General features: G+C 45.8%; 1 pseudogene; it reads right to left on the bottom strand.

Annotated features, from left to right (window-relative positions):
• LOC136488789 (uncharacterized) overlaps positions 1–23,401 on the bottom strand; it is a 93,916-nt pseudogene that overhangs the window by 1,743 nt on the left and 68,772 nt on the right.

The raw sequence follows: 23,401 nt of genomic DNA, 5'->3' as shown, positions 1-23,401 counted from the left end.
GCTACTCTCTTTTTAGTCCATCCGTGGAAGGAAAGGATTTTGATATCGCATATCGAACCGGTGAAGCCAATGACTTTCTCGAGTGAAACGAATAGGTCCCCAGCAAGGGGACTAGTTTCAACAAGGCGAGCAACCCCTGCTATATGTACGTATCCAGGACTATGATGTATCCAGCTCAGTTGTTGTCAAGGTGTGAAATTGCCAAGTCATGCACCAGATCATGCATTGTGAAAACTGTAACTTTTTCACTATACACTTCAGAAGTCTGCATCAATGAAAGTACATACTAGTGTCAGGTTTCTCAACTATACTTAATCAATTTTGTATAATATTGCTATACATACCAAATTAAAGCCTGTGAGTACAAAGGACAAATCCACAAAAATTTTCGGATCGAACCATTCTTTGGACAAATTCATGAAAACACATGTGATCGAACTAACGAAGTCATATTACATATGTATAAGCATTTAGGTTTAATTTAACGAAGAATTTCTTCAGGGAAACCTCACTTTCGTTTCTTACTACGCCTCTTAGTATTACTCCCCCATTTTCAAATATATAATGTTTAGAACGAGCTAAGTAGTTAAACTGTGAACTACTTAGCTTGTCTTAAACTTAATAAATATTTAAAAAATGATGGAATGTATTTTACTACCAACCGAAGGCTCTGCTTTTGAAACATTCATGTTAACCCACTCACAAGAAGATTATATAAATTCTAGAAATACCCAAAAAATAAAAGCAAAACATATTGCAATATGTTTGGTAGAATAATTTTTTCTATTAACAATAATAGCCATCTTATCTTATCTTAATCTTGATATGACAATTTGAGGCTTCCAACGGTGTCATACTGTGTCTATCACATATACTTTCATGAGGAACGATCCCACATATACATAGCAGTCATTTCTTGTAAAAGAGTTAACTCAGAAGGTTCTATATTTGGAACGAGAATGTTTATATGCTAACATGAACCTATTTAGACAACCAAGGTGAGACTAATTTCATCAAAACTAAGCATATGGGTCGAGGGGGACAGAAATAGAATATTATGGGCCAAGGATTACATTTTGTGCTCCCTCATGGTTAACACCCTCGATAGCTTATCACATTTATGGCACACATATATCAAAGATCGCCTCTTGGTACCATGTCCATACCATGTCCCCTCCATCGCCTAACATTTGGCACTCGTGCTACGATAGTATTTATTATAAGCTTGCCCCCAACTTACTTAGACAACGAAAATAGGACGAATTAAACCTGTTAGAATATGCGCCTATACGGCCGGCCACATGGGCCTTGGCGCCCACGCCTGGTGGCTAGGTTGCCTCTAGGGACTTATGGTAGATGATTACAGATTAGACAAGGATCTCCGTTGATTGGGTGTGTTCTATAAACCCTCCTTGATCCTTTCCTATATATTGTACCTCCCTGTACTCTATCAATCAATCTACTATTTCCCTGTGCCATATTCACTTTCATGGTATCAGCTGCCTAGATCCTATTCTTCCGCTGCCTACTCTGCTCGTGCGCGGACCCTCGCCGTGCAGCGCCGCCATGCCTGACACCTCTCCGCCTACCCCCAAGGATGACGACGCCACGGCTGCCTCCACCAATGCCTCCCTCACCATAGTCCAAGCCGACGAGCTCGCCCTGCGCCTTGCGAAGGAGAAGGCCGACACGGCGGCGACTGCCGCCCAGCACTGCGATGTCACTCTGGCGCGTGCGCTCCAGGTTGAGGAGGAAGCCACGGCCGCCACCAAGAAGTGCGACGCCGCTGCCCAGTGCGCCAGCGAGGCTCTGGTGCGTGCCATCAAGGAGCACGCGGCCGCCGCCTCTGCTGACCTGGAATCCTCCGGTGCCGCTCCGTCGTCCCCCACCGACCTCCACTCTGCCATGCTCCTTCACGAGCCTATTGCACTTCTTACCTTGTATGCCTAGCCAATCGCCGTCACCAACATCCGGAATCTCGTCACCATCATCCTCGACGTCGACTCCGGTAACTTCAACCGCTGGCGCAATCAATTCATGCTGACCCTTGGCAAGTTCTCTCTTCAAGATCACATCTATTGTAACCCTCCAGTCCTTGTCTACCTGGACTGGGCTCAGATGGACTGCGTCGTCAAGTCCTGGATCATCAAAACCCTCATCGACGATCTTGCTGAAGTCATCTCCGCCCAGGGTTCCACCGGTCGGCACGCCTAGCTCGCCGTCGAGTCCCAGTTCCTCAGAAATCGAGAGGCGTGATCCATCCACTTGGAGGCGAGGTTTCGCAACTTTGTTCAAGGTGACCTCTCTATCACCGACTACTATCGGCGCCTCAAGAAGATGGTTGACGACCTCACTGCTCTTGTCAAGTGAAAGCTCTAGTTTGGTTTTGGTGAATTGATGAAACCCTAAGTGCTAACCTAGTTTATCAAAGTGATCATGAGATAGGTAGCACATTCCAAGTGGTGAAGCAAATGAAGATCATGACATGATGATGGTGATGCCATGGTAATGATCAAGTGCTTGGACTTGAAAAGAAGAAAGAGAAAAATGAAAAGCTCAAGGCAAAGGTATAAGTGGTAGGAGCCATTTCGTTTTGGTGATCAAGACACTTAGCGAGTGTGATCACATTTAGGTTCGATAGCCGTACTATTAAGAGGGATGAAACTCGTATCGAAATACGGTTATCAAAGTGCCACTAGATGCTCTAACTCATTGCATATGCATTTAGGATCTAGTGGAGTGCTAACACCCTTGAAAATGTTTGTGAAAATATGCTAACACACATACACAAAGGTGAAACACATTGTGTTTAGCACTTGGGAGCAAGGGTTCGAAACTTCACTGGTGGAGTGTCTGCCCATAGAGTGCGGACAGTCCGATGGTGCCACCAGCGCCCTGTATAGAAAAGACAAGGTTTCACAGAGTGGACCGAACACTGGCTTCAACTGGACCGATGCGTCCGGTCAGTGGAAGCAGTGAAGACGCTAGTGTCGGTCTTCGACCGGATGCTGGGTCACTTCATGATTAGACGTGGAGTGGGTGCGTCCGGTCCTACTGATGTGGCGGCGCAGAGAAGAGGAGAAGGACCGGACGCTGTTGCTGCGTCCGATCATGATCGACCGAACGCATCCGGTCGCAGTTGAGCAGGTCTGGGAGCTCTCTAGACTAGACTAGACGCTGCCCCTCCTGCCTCCGGTCATGATCAAACTGACGCATCCGGTCGTGACTGGAACCTTACTGGAAGTGACCGGACACTGGAGTCCTATGTCCGGTCCTCCACTGTAGAGCATCCGGTCACAACTTAAGTGCACTGTTGACCGTTGAGATCGGGCGATCAGCATTTGAAGTAGGCGACACGTGGCGAAAATCTAAGGACCGGACGCTGGGGTCCTGTGTCCGGTCAAACCGATCGGTGCATCCGGTCGCGTTGATTTTCAATGGATTGAGGAGCCAACGGCTCTATTTCGTGGGGGCTTCTATTTAAGCCCCATTGCCGGCTCTAGCTCACTCTCTTGGCCATTTGCATTGACATAGCAACCTTGTGAGCTTAGCCAAAGCCCTCCCACTCATCTCCATCATTGATTCATCATCTTTGTGAGATTGGGAGTGAATCCAAGTGCATTGCTTGAGTGTTTGCATCTGGAGGCACTTGGTGTTCGTGTTTCACTACAGGATTCTCTTGGTACTCTTGGTGGTTGCTGCCACCTAGACGGCTTAGAGCAGTGAGGATCATCGGGCGGAGGTTGATGATTGTCTCTAGCTCCGATCGTGGTGATTGCGAGGGGTTCTTGACCTTTCCCCGGTGGAGAGCCAAAAGGTACTCTAGTAAATTGCTCGTGACTTGTGTGATCCTCATCTTTATGTTGGTTGTGTGGCACCCTATTGAGGGTTTGGTGTGTGATGCCAATTAGCGTGTGAACCTCCAAGTGAGTGAATCGCCACAACGAGGACTAGCTTGCCGGCAAACAAGTGAACCTCGATAAAAAATCATTGTGCCATCATTTGATTCTGAGGTGATTGGTCTTCATTGGTATTCATTCTTATGATTGATTGGTTCATTCCTTGACTCGGCGGTATAACCATCTTGCTCTCTCTCTCTCTTTATATTACCGCAAACTAATTATCAAGCTCTTTAGTGTAGCTAGCCATGAGAGCTTGTTAGTTTGGTTAGTGTGGCTCTTTAGTTGGCCTTTGAGAGCACACTAACTTAGTGTAGTGACATAGCCATTGTGTGTATAGAGACTATATAAACTAGAATTGTGGTAGGTGGCTTGCATTTTTAGTAGGCTAGCGCAACACTTGCTTCACCTCATATTTATCTAACCGGTTTGCAAAGTGTTGTTGTAGAAATTTTTATAGGCTATTCACCCTCTCTAGCCATTAGGACATTTCAAGAGGTCATCACCGATCGCACTCTCATCCTCAACGTCATCCGCGGCCTCAACGAGCGCTTCAGCCATGTCGGGGCCCTTCTTTGTCGTAGTCGGCCCTTCCCTCCCTTCCTGGAGGCATGCGATGACCTCATCCTTGAGGAACTCACCCTGGAGAACCGCAAGGACACCCCTGCCACTACGTTCACTGCCTCCACCACATCGAGCTCTCCAAGCTCCACCCCATAGTCATCTGGCATGGGCTCCAGGGGCGCTGGCAGCTCCAAGCCCTCCACCAACCATCATAGCAAGCGCGGCGGTGGTGGAAAGTGCGGTAGTGGCGGTGACGACACTGGAGGACAGGCTCAGCACCCCCTGCCAGTACACCACAGCAGCAGCAGGCTGGCGCCGTCCAGCCCGCCACCGGCACCAGGAACTGGCCCACCATCTACAACCCCTAGATGGAGTCCATCCATATGTGGTCGATGGGGTCTTCGTCGTCCTCCATTGGCGCCCATCCCGCTACATCTATAGCAGCAGGCCCTCATCATCCAGCAGTAGCCCTGTCAGACACCTCACTCTTTGTTTATCAGCGTGGATCAGATACTGCCTTTCTATTGCTATATGTTGATGATATTGTCCTCATAGTTTCCTCACCTGGTCTCCTTCGTCGGATCATCTCAACTCTTCAGCATGAGTTCGCTATGAAAGACCTTGGTGAATTGCATCACTTCCTCGGTATGCATGTTCAGCGTTGTGGTGATGGACTCCTTTCTCAGCGGTAGTATATGCCGGATATTCTTGACCGCGCAGGGATGGTAGAGTGCAAGCCGTGTTCCACTCCTGTTGACACAAATCCTAAGGTGGCTACAGCAGATGGTGCACCTATGTCTCGCACCTCAGATTTTTGTAGTCTTGCTAGAGCCTTACAGTACTTGACGTTCACCTAGCCAGAGCAAGTTTGCCTTCATATGCATGACCCCCGAGAGCCTCATCTCGTGGCTCTTAAGAGAATTCTTCGGTATATTCAAGGCACTCTCCACCTTGGTCTCCTGCTGCGACTGTCTACATCGATTGATCTTGTTGTCTACACTGATGCGGATTGGGCTGGTTGTCCGGACACACGCAAGTCCACCTCGGGCTATGCTGTGTTTCGTGGCAATATTCTCATCTCCTGGTCTTCCAAGCGTCAGAACATGGTGTCAAGATCTAGCACTGAAGCGGAGTATCCCACGGTGGTCAATGGAGTGGCCGAGGTCACCTGGCTGCGTCAACTTCTCTAGGAGCTGCACGTTCCTCTATGGTGTGCCACACTAGTGTTTTATGACAACATCAGTGTAGTTTACATGTCCTCCATCCCAGTTCAACATCAACGCACTAAACATATTGAGATCGATCTTCACTTCATCTGGGAGCGAGTTGCAGTTGATCTTTGTGTCCTGCATGTTTCAACCTCTTCACAATATGTGGACATCTTCACTATGGGACTTCCCTCTTTGGAGTTCACGGAGTTCAGGTCCAGTCTGAACGTGCAGAGTGGTTAACAATCCAACTACGGGGGCGTGTTAGAATATGCGCCTATAGGGCTGGCCACATGGGCCTTGGCGCCCACACCTGGTGGCTGGGCTACCTCTAGGGACTTACGGTAGATGATTACAGATTAGGCAAGGATTTGCATTGATTGGGTGTGTGTTCTATAAATCCTACTTGATCCTTGCCTATATATTGTACCTCCCTGTACTCTATCAATCAATTTACTATTTCCCTATGCCATACTTTCAAAAGCAAAAACACATGGGCCTCAATTGTGAAAACCGAAAAACTAATGTTGCAAGGTATTATAAACGGACCTATTAATCCTCACTACAAATTTTATTATAATAGTGATGAGTATCTAAGACCGGGGTTACACAAGTCCCGTACTAAACACCTTTAACATAGAATTAACCCCCTGGTTCATTCTCCCAATCAACCAGGGGCTTGGGCCCATTGCTCGAGAGCCCCGGGGATCATGAGGAGCCTGACCAAGTATCCTCTAAAAGCCCCAGTGTCAATGCCCTAGACCAACCAAAGGTGGCTCGGCAATGATGGGCCCACGCTCCTTAGTCCTGACCGACCCTTCGCAAGCAATGACATTGGGAATCTTCTGATAGGCCATGGCAACCATCAAGAGCCTAACACGTGAACAAGATTGCAACATCCACAGCTTGGCAGGGTGTTCTCCTGATTTGGGCAAAGGGTCACACCCAATCGTGGCACAACATGATAGGGGGGCATGTAACCTCTATACATTTAGGAGGCAGAGGTGGCGGGCCCCATGTCAACCTCTCCCAAGAAGGCTCCTTCCTCTTCGACGTGTGATAGATGCCTTGGGGAAGACAGATCGAGAACCGGCACAATGGCAACATCCGGTTCTAACAGCTTGCTCATGATCCCTTCAAGCACTGTCAGAAGCAGTGTCGGCCTTGTCGGCCACGACCAAGAACAAGGAAGCACCAGATGCCCCCAACAAGTCCAAGACTAGGAATGGGAAACCCTAGGGCTTCCTTTTTTGAAATCCTTAGTATTCAAAGAAAATGCTAAGCCCAACACCTTGTACTCCCCTTGCTATCCGAGATACAAGGCTAGGCAGGGGACCCTATGAGGACGAGACAAAACCCTAGATTAGAATTAGCCTTGTGCTCTCCTACCCCCCAACGCCCCTTCTGATTGTAAGAGCTCTTCTGAGCACTCTAACATGAAAAACTAGGTTGCAAGAAATAGGGCTTTGAAGCCCACCCTTTTGTGTCTTTGATTGTTAACCACCAAAATCCCACACATTGGCCACTAAAAACTAGACGTGGTTACGAACCCACTGTAACATAACCGTTCAATTTATAAGAGCACAAGTACAATAGCAATCACTGAATCGATCAAACTATCATACCTGAGCCCATATAAACCCGGTAGTCCGATGAAATCACGAAAACCAACCAACATACAAGCCAAGATCATACATGATTCAGCATAACAAGTCACATGTTACATCACAGTTCACAAATGGTTCACAAGTATCTCACATACGTCGAAGTTCACATAGTTATTACAAACCAAGTTCAAATAGCGGAAGCAAAGTAGTTTGACATCAACATCACACTTAGTTCAAATACATGCCAGTACCACGGTCATTTCCAGCAAAAGCATAATAGAGAGGATAACTTAGGAGTACCGTGCCCCATGGTTTAGTCCTCATCCACGATAGGATGAAGGCAGTTCTTACAGTACCCATGATGCATCATATCATCTGCAACAAGAGGGAATAAACCCTGAGTACAAGAATGTACTTAGCTAGACTTACCCGTCGTAAACTAGAAATAATATGACACAAAGGAGTATGCAAGGCTTTATCTGTGGAGTTAGCTTGACAACATTTTGCATAAAAGCTTAAGTTACATAACTTGGAGATTTAATATCTTTAGCATCAAATTGAATACCTATTCAATTAAGCATCTCTAGATTAGCACCTATACTAGAGCAATCACTTGATTAAGCTAACAAGCATTAGTAACCATATCTGGTGTATTAATTTGAGCATCATCATAACCATCAAGTTTCATCAATTAATGCTACGTTGCCGCTGGTTAGTCAAGTTCTCAATATCCGGGAGAGACGATGACTCGAATTGATTCCAACCAGCTGGGGAGTTATTCCTAACACAAACCCATACTTCCCCATTAGGGTTGCGTCGGATCACCTTTGGTATAACTCAGGTATAGTTGTCGGTCCCATCAGCGCCGCACCCTTAGGAAATACTACCAGTCTGCCAGGAAGTTCAGGCCTGGCCTACCCTTGGACTCACGCCACTGGCTCCCCACACACCCTTACTTCCTCCAGTGTGCGCACTTTCACTTACCGGGTCTCGGACCGAGTTGAGCTACTTGGCTTTGCGGTTAGAACGGCTTATCCGGCCAACTAAGTGCTAGGCATGCGTTCAACATGACATAAGGACGTACAACGAATCAGTCCTTAACCGACACAGATGAGGATAAATAGGCACCAAGACCTCCATGCCTTGTTGCCTCTCTATCACAATCCCGCTCGATCTCCTTTTATTCATCAACACTTGGTTACTTCCACGATAGCAATTATAGCCAACCGTGATCAGATATCTACCTATATCTTGTAGGTGATAGGAAATCATCCGACTTCTACCAGACTAAGCATGGCTAAGCATATATTTGATCCTAGACCTACAAAGGATTCAAGATATATTTGTCTAGACAAGGAAAGTATATGCAGCAAGTGGTTCTAATCAACCCCTAGTACTTAATGCATCAACATAAAAGGACTCAAGTTGATATTTAGAAAACATAGGAGGCTTAGAATGCTCCGGGGCTTGCCTTTTAGAAATGAGGAAGGTTAGTGATTAGGACACTCAGGAAGATCTTCCACATTGACTCCTCCTTTCGCCTGAACCTCTTACTCCTAGACTGCTTGCTCCTCCTCCTGACGCTCGGGTTCGAACTTGAGTAGCGTCACTCCTTTTGGGGAACCTATTACATGCATATGCACAAATGAGTATCATGAATGCATAAGAGATGAAATGAAATGATGAAGTGTATATGCATGAGCATGGTTATCCGCAAGATGTATGATAAGTTTGACATTCATTGACCAAGTAGATGTATAACTTTCTTCTAGTTGATCTTTACTGAGTAGGGGCATATCTCTTCTGTAGTACATGAAACATACACTCACCAAGTTCTAGTAACCTAAGGTAAAGTTGTTCAACATCAGTAAGAGGCTTAGAACTTGCATCTAACAACTAGTCTCAATTAGCCTAAGCATCTACACAAGCATCACATAAGACAAACAATTACAATTTGACTTAGTCATTTCCTGGACTGTAAACAACAGCTACTTATTTTGGCTATATCTGGAGTTCTACGCAACCAAATACTATGACCATGGACTTTCTAGAAAGCTTATAAAACTTCTTACAACTTTCTTATAATCATCTCAAGATGATTCAACGGCTATCAAGGTCAAACAAAGCAATTTCCTAGATATTTCCAGAAATTCCAGAGGATAAGCATTTTTGGAGACCAACTTCCAATAGCTATAACTCTCAAACCATTTAGCCTATTGCCATGAAAATTTGACACAAGCAAGATAAGTAAGTTATCTACAACTTTGTTATTGACAATATTCATATAAAACATAATTTTACCTATGCAATTTACTTAACAACAGAAACTGTCTAAAATAGTCACTATAATTGAATTATAAAGCAATTAATATTCCACTGCATACAAGCAATCAAATCTGGGCACAAACAATGGTACCAACAGTTCATAGACATCATATACACTTTAGAAAACATAATGGTCAAGCCCAAATAAATTATTTAAATGCCTTTATTAATTTATTTGGGCACTAAGGTGAAATGAAGAACATATATCAAAAGTGTATAGTAAATTCTGAGAAAATTACAGTAGCTCATATATGCTCCTAATAGGCCACTGTATAAATTTATGCCAACTGAACAAGTAGAACAACCTCTACAAAAATGACAAACTAGCAAAGCTTATAATAGCATAAATAGTTTAACCTAGTAAAAAGTGTCAAACAATAGATTTAATATTTTTCTTAGCTTCACCATAACACAAGAACACTATAAAATTAATTTCATGCACATTGGTTACATATATTTACCATGAAAAATTGCACAAGATACTAGCATTTATTTAGGATAAATAGAAAAGTCCTATTCCAAGCATGTTCACTGTAGGTTCAATATTTTTCCTAGCTACAGCATGTCAAGACAAGACCAACAAAATTAGAATCACAATTTTTGCACATACCAAACTCAAGTTATGCATTTCCTAAGTTTATTAAGGAATAAACAAGATAAATATCAAACATTTATTTTATTGAGGAACACGGCAAGTTTCATATTTTTATTAAAAACTACACAACAAGGTAAACACAACAAAATTTGGTTCACCCAAATTGGATACTCCTAGCTCAAGATATGATTTTCCAAAGTTTGCACACATTTCTGCAAAAAGAATAAAAGAAAAACTAAACTAACAGTCACTGACAGCTGGGACCCAGAGGTCAACGGGCCCTACTCATCAGTCAAATAGAGGCAGGGGACAGCGGTTGACTGGCGATAGCTCGCCGTCGATGAGGTTTCCGGCGGTAGGGTCACCACCGTTGTGTTCCTCTCATCAAGCCGCGTCGATGGGTGGTGAAAATAGAACCTAGGGTTCACCGGAGGGGGCTGACCGGCGGCAATGGCAGACGGTGGAGGCAGCACGGCGGTACGCCGATGTTCTCCGGCCGCAGTGTGCTCAGGCGAGGCTCATTACGGCTTCATGGGATCCTAACGATGCTATCTAGGGTGGGTTAGGGTTTAGGTGAGGCGGCGGTGAGCTCCGACCGTGTGTAGGTCTTGGCGGCGGCGATGGCATGGCGGTGTGCAGCTGCATTCCAGCAGACACATGTCGGTAGATGTTAAACGGTCATCGATGTGAGCTTCTAGGATTAGAGGGGAAGACGAGATGCTAGAAAAAGAGAGCAGAGGTGCTTCGGTCTGAGCTGGCCACGGCGAGCTTGGAGCTCAGCGGTGCTCTAGCGATGTCACGGTGGCGGAAATGGCCAAAGGCCTTTACCTTGGACTCAAACGACGGCTCTACTGGGTCGAGGTGGTAGAGCGGAGCAAGGCGGAGCTATTGGCATGGGCGATTTGGAAATGGAGCGGTGAGGGTTGCGCGCGAGCTCAGCGAAGCTCATGGCAGCAATGGCGATCGGCTTTGTCGTGATGAGAGGGAGAGAGAGCGAAGCGAGGCGAGTGAGCGAGAGAGAGAGAGAGCATGGGCGCGACGCGGTTGCTTTGCAGCCCACCCTGACCTGACCGGTGGGACCAGTGCTGGCGTACGACCGCTAGATGGCGCGCCTGGCCTGCTGCTGGTCGGCCACTCGGCCAGTTTGAAAATGGCCATCAAGCTCTAATGAACCGACTGACAACATGACTTTCTCCAGCTCTATCTCCTAATCCGTTCATCCTTTGCAAAAACTTCATTAACAAAAGTTGTAGAGCTACATGTAAACTCCAAATTTGCTTCTATGGGTTTGGTCTAGATCTCCATGGTTTTCAAACTGCAATGTGTCAAAGAGGAGTAGGATGAAACTGAAAGTCATTCCAAGACTTAGAAAATTTCTAAGTCCCAAAACAGCTCTCAATTTCACCTTATGAGCACTTTTTGACTAGGTTAGGCACTGATCTAGCTCAAGGTCATTAAAAAAAGTTTTCTCCTAATGAAATTTACTACAACTTTTATTTTGGGTCTACCAACATGCAAACACTCTATGCTACTGTTCATGTTAGGTCAAACAAAAGCACTCTAGAGGGGTTTCTAGTCAAACTAATACCTTGAAGCATAATTGAGCTAAGTCATCAACATGAACATTGTTCCACCTTGCATCCTAAGTGTGTCTAAGGTGTTTTAGTGATCAACATCAACCACTTGCATTAACAAGCATGACCATAAAGCATACACATGTTGCAACATAGAATAACAAAGGTATGTTTCATATGTTTCATATGAATGTTTCATATGTTTCTCTTGAATGTTTCATATGTTAATGCTCATATGTGAATGAATGATGCTTATGCTCATGCAATGCAAGTGCAAAAGTGCAAGCCTAACACTTAGGGTGTTACACCCACGACAAATAGAGTGCGATATAATTAGAACTGCCAATAGTTGATAATTGATATTGATATAAATTTGGATTTTAATGTATTCATGTTTACTTGGTCTTTACGTTGTTGATAACATTATGTTTATTTTTAATTTTAATAGTGTAGAAGTATTTAATTTAGGAATATATAATATATAACATATAGCGTAGTTCTTAAATTATTTTTGTAGTAACTTATATGCCTAAATGTAGATCTTTGGATATTTTGTTTAACATAATAGTGGGTTACTTAGATACAAATTAAAGGCTTACTTTATATTTCTAAATCATAGACATGGGTGATTAAAAGTATATTATAGGGTCATTTTATAATAGCAGAGATGGGTGATTTAGATGTAAATTTGATGTTATTCTAAATTATCATTCAAAATGGATGAGACGGGTAAAATGCAAATTCAGGGGGTTACTTTATGTATTTTTTGTAAGGGTATAGATGGGTATTTGGAGCAAATAGAATAGATCCAATTCCTGCTATTGGCGACAATGATTGGAGTCTACCAAATTAACGGCCACATATATTTGATTCTTGTTTTTTTATGCAACTTCTTACCAACAGCATCTCTCGAGGATTTGCATGGAACCTCCTATTAGTAATAATAAGATTTAAACTAATTACCTTGTCCTAAATACCAAATATTTAACAATGAATGGAGTATGTCTTAGTGTAGCTTACCCAATCTTACAATAATAGGAGATTCCCATTCTGTGCCCTGATTTCAGATTTCCATTAGTGTGCCTTGAATTTGATTTGGAGGATAGACTATATACTACTGCTTAGCCTACTTTTTAATCATTTTGAATTTGATTTGGAGGATAGACTATATACTACTGCTTAGCCTAGTTTTTAATCATTTTGAGACGGACTACAAAATTAGGGTAGTCATGTAAGTGCCTAAAAAAAGCAAAACATATTGCCATCTATTTGGTAGAATAATGCTTAATTGGCCAAAATAACCATCAGATCTAATTTGCCTAAATTGTTCACCTATGTTATAACAAACAAAAAATAAAACTGAAGAACCCTATAACGTTTCACCAAAATTATGTGCCTATACTATAATGAACAATTAACCCACAGTATCCACATATTCTTTTCAGTGTTAAATGCATGAGTGTCCCTGAAGTTGTCAAGGTTGTCACTTAGGTCCATGAATTTCTAAAACAAATTTTTGGATTCCTAAAGTGTTACATTGCAATGGTCGCTATGGTCCAAAAAGAGACCTCTGGTGCACCATTTAACAAGTTTAAGGACCTAGAAATCTATTTTTGTGTTTGTGGACCTAAGTGGCACTCTTTGACAAGTTCAGGGGCAGCTAATGGATTTAACTCTTCTTTTTATGAAGGTAGAAAGAATTGAGAAACACTACATATTCTTTTTGGGCTCAACCTTAAGATACAAGCAGCTAGGCTTAACTATCAATCCCCCCCTAAGCGTAGTGCTGAGTGATCTACTTCAAGCCAATCCTTCTCATCTCCTGGAACTTGGCCTTGCCTAGTGACTTGGTGAGGATGTCTGCCAGCTGATCAGTAGTAGCAATGTGGTTGGCCTTGATGCTCTCGTCCTCCAAGCAATCCCTGATGAAATGGTATTTGATCCGAATGTGCTTGCTCATGTCATGGAAGACTGGATTCTTGGCTAGAGCTAAAGCGAACATGCTGTCCACCTTCAACTCCACCACATCAACCTTCCTACCAAGAAGCTCCCCGAGCAACCTTGATAGCCACAGAGCTTGAGTTGCTGCAGTGGTGGTGGCGATGTACTCTACCTCGCAGCTTGACAAAGCCACAACCTTCTGCTTGATGGATTGCCAGGTGACCAAGCAGTCACCAAGGAAGAACATGGTTCCACTGGTGCTCTTGCTTGTGTCGATGTCACCGGCGAGGTCGCTGTCGCAGTAGCCGACAAAGCACGCCATGCTGGGAGCCCTTCTGTAGTGCAGATCATAGTCTAGGGTCCCAGCCACGTAGTGAAGAACACGCTTCATGGCCTGCAGGTGCTCCATCATGGGCCGCTCCATGAACCGGCTCACGTACCTGACCGCGAACACAAGGTCCGATCGGGTATGCACCAAGTGCCAGAGGCTGCCGACAAGCAGCCGGTAGTGCGTGGAGTCCACCTCCTCCGCCGTGCTCTGATGGCTGAGCCTCAGCTTCTCCTCCATTGGCGTGTGAGCGGGGTTGCAACCAACCATCTCACCAAGCTCGAGGATCTGCTTGGTGTAGTGAGCTTGATAGAGGGTGATGCCGCTAGCATCCTGGCGCACCTCGATGCCAAGGTATAAGTAGAGGAGGCCGAGGTCGCTCATGTCGAACTTCTCCTTCATCTGCGCCTTGAATTTCTCCACCTCTTCATGAATGCCAGTGATGATCAGGTCATTGGCGTAGACACCGATGAGCAGGACAGTGTGTTCGCTGCCCCGCTGGTACACCACCGCCTCATGCGCGCTCTGTTGGAAGCCCATCGCCTTGAGTGTGGCATCCAACTTCATGTTCTAGGCGCGTGGCGCTTGTCGCAAGCCATAGAGGGCCTTGCACAGGCGGTACACCTTCTCTTCCTCTCCGACGATGGTGAAGCCAGGCAGCTAGCACACATACACCTCCTCCTTGAGGTCATCGTTGAGGAATGCAGACTTCATGTCCATGTGATGGACTCGCCATCCTTCCTAAGCCGCCAGCGCGAGGAAGACACGGACTGATTCCATGCGCGCCACTAGAGTAAACACATCATCGTAGTCGATGCCTTCCTGCTAGACAAACCCGCGTGTCACCATCTACGCCTAGTGCTTGGTCACCGCCCCCTTCTTGTCCTTCAGTTTGAAGACCCATTTTAGGGTGATCGAGCGGTGATCAGTAGGCAGATCAACAAGCTCCCAGGTCTTGTTGTTCTCCACAGATTGGAGCTCCTGCTTCATCGCCGTTTGCCAGGCTAGGTCGCCTTGTGCCTCAGCATAGGTAGTTGGCTCACCGGCGTGTGTTAGGTGCATCTAGGCGAAGAGGCGCATCACCTGCCCTGGTAGAGTCTCATCGCCGATGATGTTGGTCACCGTGCGGTAGCGAAGAGGTTCGTCATCGTGGAACGCGTCCAGATGGTCCTCGTTGTCCTCCAATGGTGTGCCATACTTAACCGGAGGATGATCGATAGGTGGTGGTGTGGCAGTGGGGGAAGCCAGTGATGCTGCTGCTGATGACGCCATTGGCGAAGCCAATAGGGGTAGAGGTGGAGTGCTAGCTACTGCCGTCGCATTCTTGTGCTCCCCCAGAGCTGGTGACGGTGAGCGCGGAGGAGCTGGGGATGTCGATGGAGACGCACCTTGTGCTCCCCTAGCTCCTCCACTCCACATGTACTTGATAGTGAACTCTTCTGTCATTGATGCCGATCTTTCATCCACCATGGTCTAGTCCCAGCCGTGGCTTTCATCGAAGATGATGTCGTGCAGCACACGCACGCGCTGGGTCTCTGGGTCAAGGACGCGATACGCCTTGGCGCCCTCAGTGTACCCGATGAAGACCCCAGGCCGACTATGATCATCTAGCTTCTTCACCTGGTTCAGCTCCTTGGCGAAGGAGAGGTAGCTGAACGTGCGCAGGTGAGTCACCGACGGCGGTCTCCCATGCCACGCCTCGTATGGGGTCTTGCCTTGCAAGCTCTTCATCAATGATCGGTTTAGCAGATGGACTGCAGTCACCACTGCCTCCCCCTAGTACTTGGCTGGCATGCCACGCTGCTTCTGCAGCGCTCGTGCCATGGCCACCATGGTCTGGTTCCTCCTCTCCATGACCCCATTTTGCTACGGCGAGTAAGAGGCAGTGAAGTGGCGCTAGATGCCTTCATCCGCATAGTAGATGGCGAACTCCGTGGCGGTGAACTCCCTGCCGTTGTCGGTGCGCTTGGGAGCCCTCCTTTGCTTGGTGATGATGCAATTGTCGCAGAACTACCCGACGTGCTTGATCACCCATAGTCCGTGCAACATGTCCTCCTTATCGAGCTTGTACAGCGCGTCGAAGTGGAGATGGTTGTAATGCTCGTGCCAACGCCATGCCTTGTCATCCTTGCGCATGGCGAGGTAGAGCGGCTAAGCCACGTTGAGGTGGAGGACATAGAGGCGATTGGCACCACACCAAACCTTGACCAGAAGTTGGCCACGCTGATCCCAAATCCTCAGAACACCCTTGTCGATCTCCACCTTTGAGCCACCTTCATCTAGCTGGCTAAGGCTCATGATCGAATTGCAGAGCACTGGGATGTAGTAGACGCCATGAAGCACCCAGTGCTCACCGGTCTTCGCCTCGAAGATAATGGAGCCGATGCCTTGAATTTCCACCAATGACGTGTTACCGAACTTCACCATGCCTCTGGCTTTGCAGTCGAGGTTGGTGAACAACTCTCATTGGCCAGTCATGTGATGGCTGGCGCCACAGTCGAGGTACCAGCCGTCGAGCTTGTCCTCGCTGGAGCCGATGTTGAGGAAGACACGGGCTCACAGCTAATCGATGTCGAGGTCAACGGTGGACTCGGTGTAGAAGGTTGAAGCTTGCACCTTGCCACTGCCCCCCTCTGCATCCAACTCCAAGAAGCCATGCGCGAGAAATAGAGCAGCCTCCTCCTCTGCTTTTGTGATGTTGCCCGTGTTGCCATGCTCACACTCACACCGGGGATGGGGGCAATCCCTGGGCATTGCCTGGCGCGATTGCAGTTGAGGCAGGTGTCATCACGGTTCGCCTTGTGTTCGTCACTAGTGGCGTCTGCCTTGTCCGCTTGTCCACCACCGCCATCGCGATCTCCCTTGGGCTTGTTCTTCTTGCCGCCACGGGGATGCCGACGATGATCCTTGGATGATCCAGTGCTTTCTTCCTTCTTCTTCTCGAAGGCGCGCCACTGCTCGGTAGTGTACAACAGCTTGCCTCCGATGGCACCCGTCTCGGAGTTTAGCACCTCCTCACGATCATGGACTGCCTTGAGCTGCCCAGTGACATCCTCGATGGTGAGCTGCTCAAAGTCGAGGAGCGTCTCGATCGACATGATGATCTGCACGTACCTCTTCGGCATGCAGCGGAGGAACTTCTCCACCGCTCGCTCCTCCATGAGGTCGGTGTCACCATTACGTGCCATCTGCTCCATCAGGTTGGTCAGGCAGAGAGCAAAGTCCTCGACTTGCTCACCGGGCTAGAAAGCGAGACCTTCCCACTCTACTCGGAGCCGCTGCAGGGTCGCCCGACGCACCCAATCTCCGCCGATGAGCGCTGCGGTGATCGCCTCCCACGCCAGCTTTGTCGTGGCCTTGTTGGTGAGGGAGGCACCAAGCTCAGTGGGGACAGCAGCGCATAGAGCCTCCAAGGCCCAGCAATCGTCATCGTAGTCGACGCCGCTGACGTGGACCGCCTCCCATAGCCGCTGGGCCTACAACTTGACCTTCATCAGCAAGCTTCACTCATGGTAGTTCCCCTTGGTGAGCATCGGCCATGGCGTCCCCGCCTCGGACTGCGTGCCTCTAGGCTTTACCCCCAAATCTAAGATCTTATCTGTGTTCTTGGGCAACAACATGAAGAGAAAATTCCTTATTTAGCATCACAAAATGATGCAATTCCTTATTTAGCACGGAAAGATAATAGTTCCCCAATATAGCACTGATTTCGTTTTTGATTCCCTAAATAGCACTACCGTTAGATCTGACCTCTAGTGCCGTTTACTTGGTGGGGAAAAGACCGTTGTATAAGGAATTTTCTCATACATGAATATGCATAAATCATGTGAAGAACCATATGGTAATATTAATTTTATTATCATTTGGATGGCTAAAATATTGGCTCTTGACCACCACTTATTTTATCAATCTGGGACATGATAAGTTTTGACATTGTGTGCTTATTCTAGTCCAATGCATGATTACCCTGCTTTATAGTATGTTAGTTGCTTTTAAATTGATTGAAGGAGAAGACCGAAAATTCCATATGTAGTATTGGTATGTAGAAATAACATACCTTGGGTGACTCTTGAAGGAAAGATAGTCCTTGGAGCTGCATAATATGCTTCTTGCAAAGATCCATGACTGAGAGTAATCCCATTTGCTTTACGAAACCTAAAGAAATCCATTGGTAAATTAGATCATATTTAACTATCCGGTGACCTTTTGGGAAGATTGCAAAATAGGTAAAGCATGGCTTCAAACATAGATCCATATAGCTATAACTTAACATCAATGATGCTAGAACATGATTTGGCACAGAGATATCCTTTGAAATATGTTCTTTCCATATATCATTGTCTTTCACTTTCATCCATTGGTCAAAATTCTTGTCCCACAAAGTGAATCCTAGAGATTGAGCTGCTAAAGCCACACCAGCACACTTCTGAGCAATCTCCTATCCTATAGCCCTCAACTTTTCTTTGTCATCTCTAACTCCAAAGTCACTTCTTTGTTTAATTATATCCCAGCACATATCATTCGTCAAGGGTAATATCTTGTATGGTTGAAGGTTTGTAGATATTCTCTCTGCAACACTCTCACTTCGTGTTGTTACTAAAATAATTATTTTGCTATCATCATGATATAGCATATCCTTCAAGTCCATCAAGTGGAACTGATTATCCTCCCAAAGGTCATCTAAAACAATCATAATATTCTTACCAGGAAGTAGCTTTGTGAGGGAACTATGTACCACATGTCTTTCATTAGCCTGATTCTCTTTTTCAGATAGCTGTGAAACAATAGACTCACGAATTTTGTTCAAGTCAAATCTATGTGACACATGGACCCATGCTCTAGAATAACATTTGAACTTTGGATCATTATAAATCAATCTTGAAAAAGTTGCCAATGCCTCCAATACCATGTATGGGAAGGATGAAAATATTTTTCGATGAGCTCTCAAGTAAAGAAGTTATTATTTTCACCTTTTCTTCTTCCCTCCCCACTATGAATTCTTCTATTACATCTGTTGATGTTTCTCGTGTATCAGTAAATTCTAGCTTAGTGCAACTTGAGATCGACAATAAATCAGTATTCTGGTGTTGACATGTGATATCCTTTGATTCCTTTCTCATCTCTATACTGTTATTCTGCACCGTCATTTCAGAAACAACTATGCCACATCCTTTCACAGGAAGCTGCAAGATTTCAATTAGTTTGTGAACAAACTGGACAATTCCATAAGTAACAATAGTTATTTAAATCACTGAAACAATTTTCATGGTGAATATTTCTACTGACAAATTAATTGAAATGTATAATTCATATAAAAATATATACTATGTAAGAATTTTTTGTTATTTTTGAATAACTATGCTATTTTGTAGTCAATCCCAATAATTATTAATATATTGGAGGTTTGAAGTTCGAATGACATGGATCATATAATGAATTATATTTGGACTAGAGGAAGTAGTGTTTAACTAGTATGCATTAGCTTTTCTGTTTTTCTACACACAAAGTAAGTGATAAACCAATTTCCATATATAACAGAAACCACTTCTTAAAAGAAACAGTACAGTGCATTGTTTTCTCTCCGCATGCATAAGAGCTTCATACCTTTAATGCATTGTCATTGATAGTTTGAATTTACACAATAAACCGTTTTATGTTAGTATAGTTTTTTCAACAAATAATTTAGTATCTAAAAATTTGTAGATTTCAGTTGTAGAGAAAAGACAACGTACACATACAGTTGAGCTTTCTCCCTATCTATCAATATAGTTCAAACAATGAATATCGGTTCTGTGTTAGCCAGGTAGCACTCACAAGTGGGGAATTTGGTTCCTGCCAGAGGGCAGCTTGGCCATAGGCCGCTTCATTGAATTATATAGGCAAAAGCAAACTTGGGATACAAGAAGGTCCTCAACCACTACAGCATATTCTAACTCCATAAAGCATATACTACTTGGATGCTAAGGCATCAACTGAAAACTACCACACAATGAATAGTAAATAGCTAAGTAAATAACTAGGTACATTGAGGAATCAGAACTAGGCTTAACCCTCATTTCTCCCCCTTAGCCTTGTGCTCAGCTTTGGATGCAATCTTCTTTAGACCAATCCTCTCCCTCATCTCCTGAAACTTGGCCTTGCCCAGAGACTTGGTGAGAATGTCAGCTAGCTGATCAGTGGTAGGAATGTGATTGGCCTTGATGCTTCCATCTTCTAGGCAGCTTCGGATGAAGTGGTACTTGATCCTGATGTTCTTGCTCCTCACATGGAAGACTGGATTCTTGGCCAGAGCGAGAGCAGACTTGTTGTCCACCTTCAGCTCAACCACCTCAACATGCCTGCCGAGGAGCTCTTCTAGCAGCCTTGACGGCCACAGAGCTTGTGTTACAGTAGTGGTGGTGGTGATGTACTCGGCTTCACAGCTTGATAGTGCCACCACCTTCTGCTTGATGGATTGCCAGCTGACCAAGCAATTGCCGAGGAAGAACAAGGTTCCGCTCGTGCTCTTACTTGTGTCGATGTCAGCGGCGAGGTTGCTATCGCAGTAACCGACAAAGCACGTGGTGCCAGGCGCCCTGGTGAAAGGTCCATGTTTGGTTTTGGTAATTGAGTGACAACCTTAGGTGGACTAGTATGTGTTTAAGTGAGATACACAGGTGATTAGTCCACAAGTACATCATGTGTGACCAACCTATGCCATGGAGGTGAAATGGCTTGGATTTGTTGCAAAGCTCGTACATGTGATGAAGGAGCTCGTTGCATATGAGACATGACATGGAGTCATGTGACTAAGGTGGAGAAAATCAAGACAAGACTTGGCTTGATGGATCAGTTGCAAACATGAAGGGCAAGTTGGAGGCTTTGGAGCGATGGACCGCGTGGCGGTGAAGTTTGAGCAAGACTTGGCGCCGATGGACGAAGGCAACGGTGAAGAGCAAGTGAAGTCAAGATTGATGAACCAATACGGTCACGTGAGGATATGAAGTGGATCATATCATTTATGATATAGTTGGTGCATGTGTTGCATCAACATCGGAGGAGATGGAATGGAATGCGCAAGGCAAAGGTATATTTGTAGGGCATTTCATTTCACCGGTCATAGGTGTGTAGAGAAGTTTATGATTGGGTTTAGGATAGATGGCCATACTATCAAGAGGGGTAAACTTGTTTGCATATCGGTCATCTAGTGCTACTCGAGCGATCTAACTTTGCATACATGTTAGGATCAAGTGGTGTGGTGAAAGAAGTGACTAACCATTTGGGAAATATTTGTGAAAAGATAACACACGTACACAAGTTGTTGAATACTTGGTGGTGTTAGCACATTTGCAAAGGTGAAGAAGTTGGTAAAGAAAAGGAGGCGAAACCGGGCTTGGGGTGCTGCCTAGGTGGCACCGCCTCCCCCTGTCCGGTGCACCGCCACCCCTGTGGTGGTGCCCAGCGAGACTAGGCTGAGAAGGAGGAGTTGGGGTGGTACCGCCCTCCTATGTCCGGTGACCCTTTGGCAGTGGCCAAGAAGAGAGTGTTGGGTGATGGCACTGTCAGTGGTGGTGTGCACCGCCGGGTGCTGTCCGGTGCCACCGCCATGTTTTTCCCCAGGCTGGCAAGTTCGGTGTTGAGCCGAGGGGGGCACCGCCATGGGTGTGGCGGTGCAGTGCCCCTTTTCTCTAGAGAGTGGTGTTTTCACAGGGGTGGCCTGGGTGGTCACCGCCACCCTATCTGGTGACCAACGACTAGTTTCTAGCCATTGGAATTCGACCATTGGGAGGGGAACCGCCGTGTTCGGTGCCCTCGCAGAAACCAGCAGCTTTGGTCCAATGGCCCTATTTTGCTTGGGGGCTATAAATAAAGGTGGAGCTCGGGCTTGGGCAGGTTGCTGAGCACCCTTGAGCCTTGGTGGCTTGGGTAGGTGTGCTTGGGAGCCCTCTAACTCACTTGAGCTTGATAGTGTTCGTCCAATCGAGTGAGTGAGCGATTCTAGTGCATTGTATCATGAGGTTGCATCGAGTGGCACTAGGTGATCGAGTTGCAATCCGGTGGTGCTTGTTACTCTTAGAGGTTGCCACCTCCTAGACGGCTTGGTGGATTATGACTCTATTGAAGCACGTGAGAAGATTGTGCGGTTCTCCGAAGGACGATTTTGTGAGCGGGATTGTGCTCACCCCGATGAGGACATGACACCCATGCATATGACCATGTTTGGTGCATGGTATGGAGGGGAAGGAGGCCAGCAAGGGTGTCCAAGTCAAGAAGGAGGCCCGAGGCTAATTTGGTTCGAATCCCCGAGGTGGAGGCCCAAAGCAACTCAGGTTCGAGTCTGCCTCGGTTTCCTGGACTAGTCTTCCCTAAACTGGTCACCCAGGATGCATCCGAACTCCGTTTTCGACGATCCACGTATGGATGGAAAGCTAATTTGATAAGGAAGCCAAAGCAAGTGGTCTCACGTCAAAAGCATAATTTTGGGCCCAAAGCTAATTTCTCGACGATCCACATACTGATGAGTTCAAACTGTTGTCTTCTTTACACAGTTTGGGCTACATTGAATTTGATGTTTTGTGTAACCTAGATTGTTTAGAGGAGAGCCTTTTTAAATATGCTGATATGCCTTGGTTTTCTAAACACACATATCATGTTATTGGCAGATATAACAACAAGGGACAATATATGATACATCAAGTATACATTCGTAGTAATATGAATTCTCCTTTTGTTGTACAAGATTATGATCGTTGAGGCCAGCCATAATAATACAAACATTTTATCATGTTCCTCAAAGAAACAAGTTCACTTCCAAGAAGGGGAGCAATGTTGGTTGCTACCTATGTCTGCTAGACCATATATTCCTGCATTGTCTTTGGTTAGTTCTAATCTTTTGCAGGATAGTGTTGACATACATCGTGTGCATTCGGATCATGGAGTCTACATGCTTGCTGAAATTTTTATGCAAGATGACATGCTAGAAACTTGGAAACATGGTCATGTTCCTTCTCACAAATATTTCAGTTCCCTTTGTTGTCGCAACCCCGTTCTCCTTTATGTTATGCAGGATCAGTTTCAAGCACAATCGACGTTGATGACGGCTTTTCGTCAAGAAGGGGAGGATGATGAGGACATGACACCCATACATATGACCATGTTTGGTGCATGGTATGGAGGGGAAGGAGGCCAGCAAGGGTGTCCAAGTCAAGAAGGAGGCCCGAGGCTAATTCGGTTCGAGTCCCCGAGGTGGAGGCCCAAAGCAACTCAAGTTCGAGTCTGCCTCGGTTTCCAGGACTAGTCTGCCTTAAACTGGTCAGCCAGGACGCATCCGGACTCCGTTTTTGACGATCCACATATGGATGGAAAGATAATTTGATAAGG

Source organism: Miscanthus floridulus, chromosome 10, assembly GCF_019320115.1.
Source record: "Miscanthus floridulus cultivar M001 chromosome 10, ASM1932011v1, whole genome shotgun sequence".
In the NCBI taxonomy this organism is placed as follows: domain Eukaryota; kingdom Viridiplantae; phylum Streptophyta; class Magnoliopsida; order Poales; family Poaceae; genus Miscanthus; species Miscanthus floridulus.
This window is presented reverse-complemented; position numbering and strand designations above follow the sequence as displayed.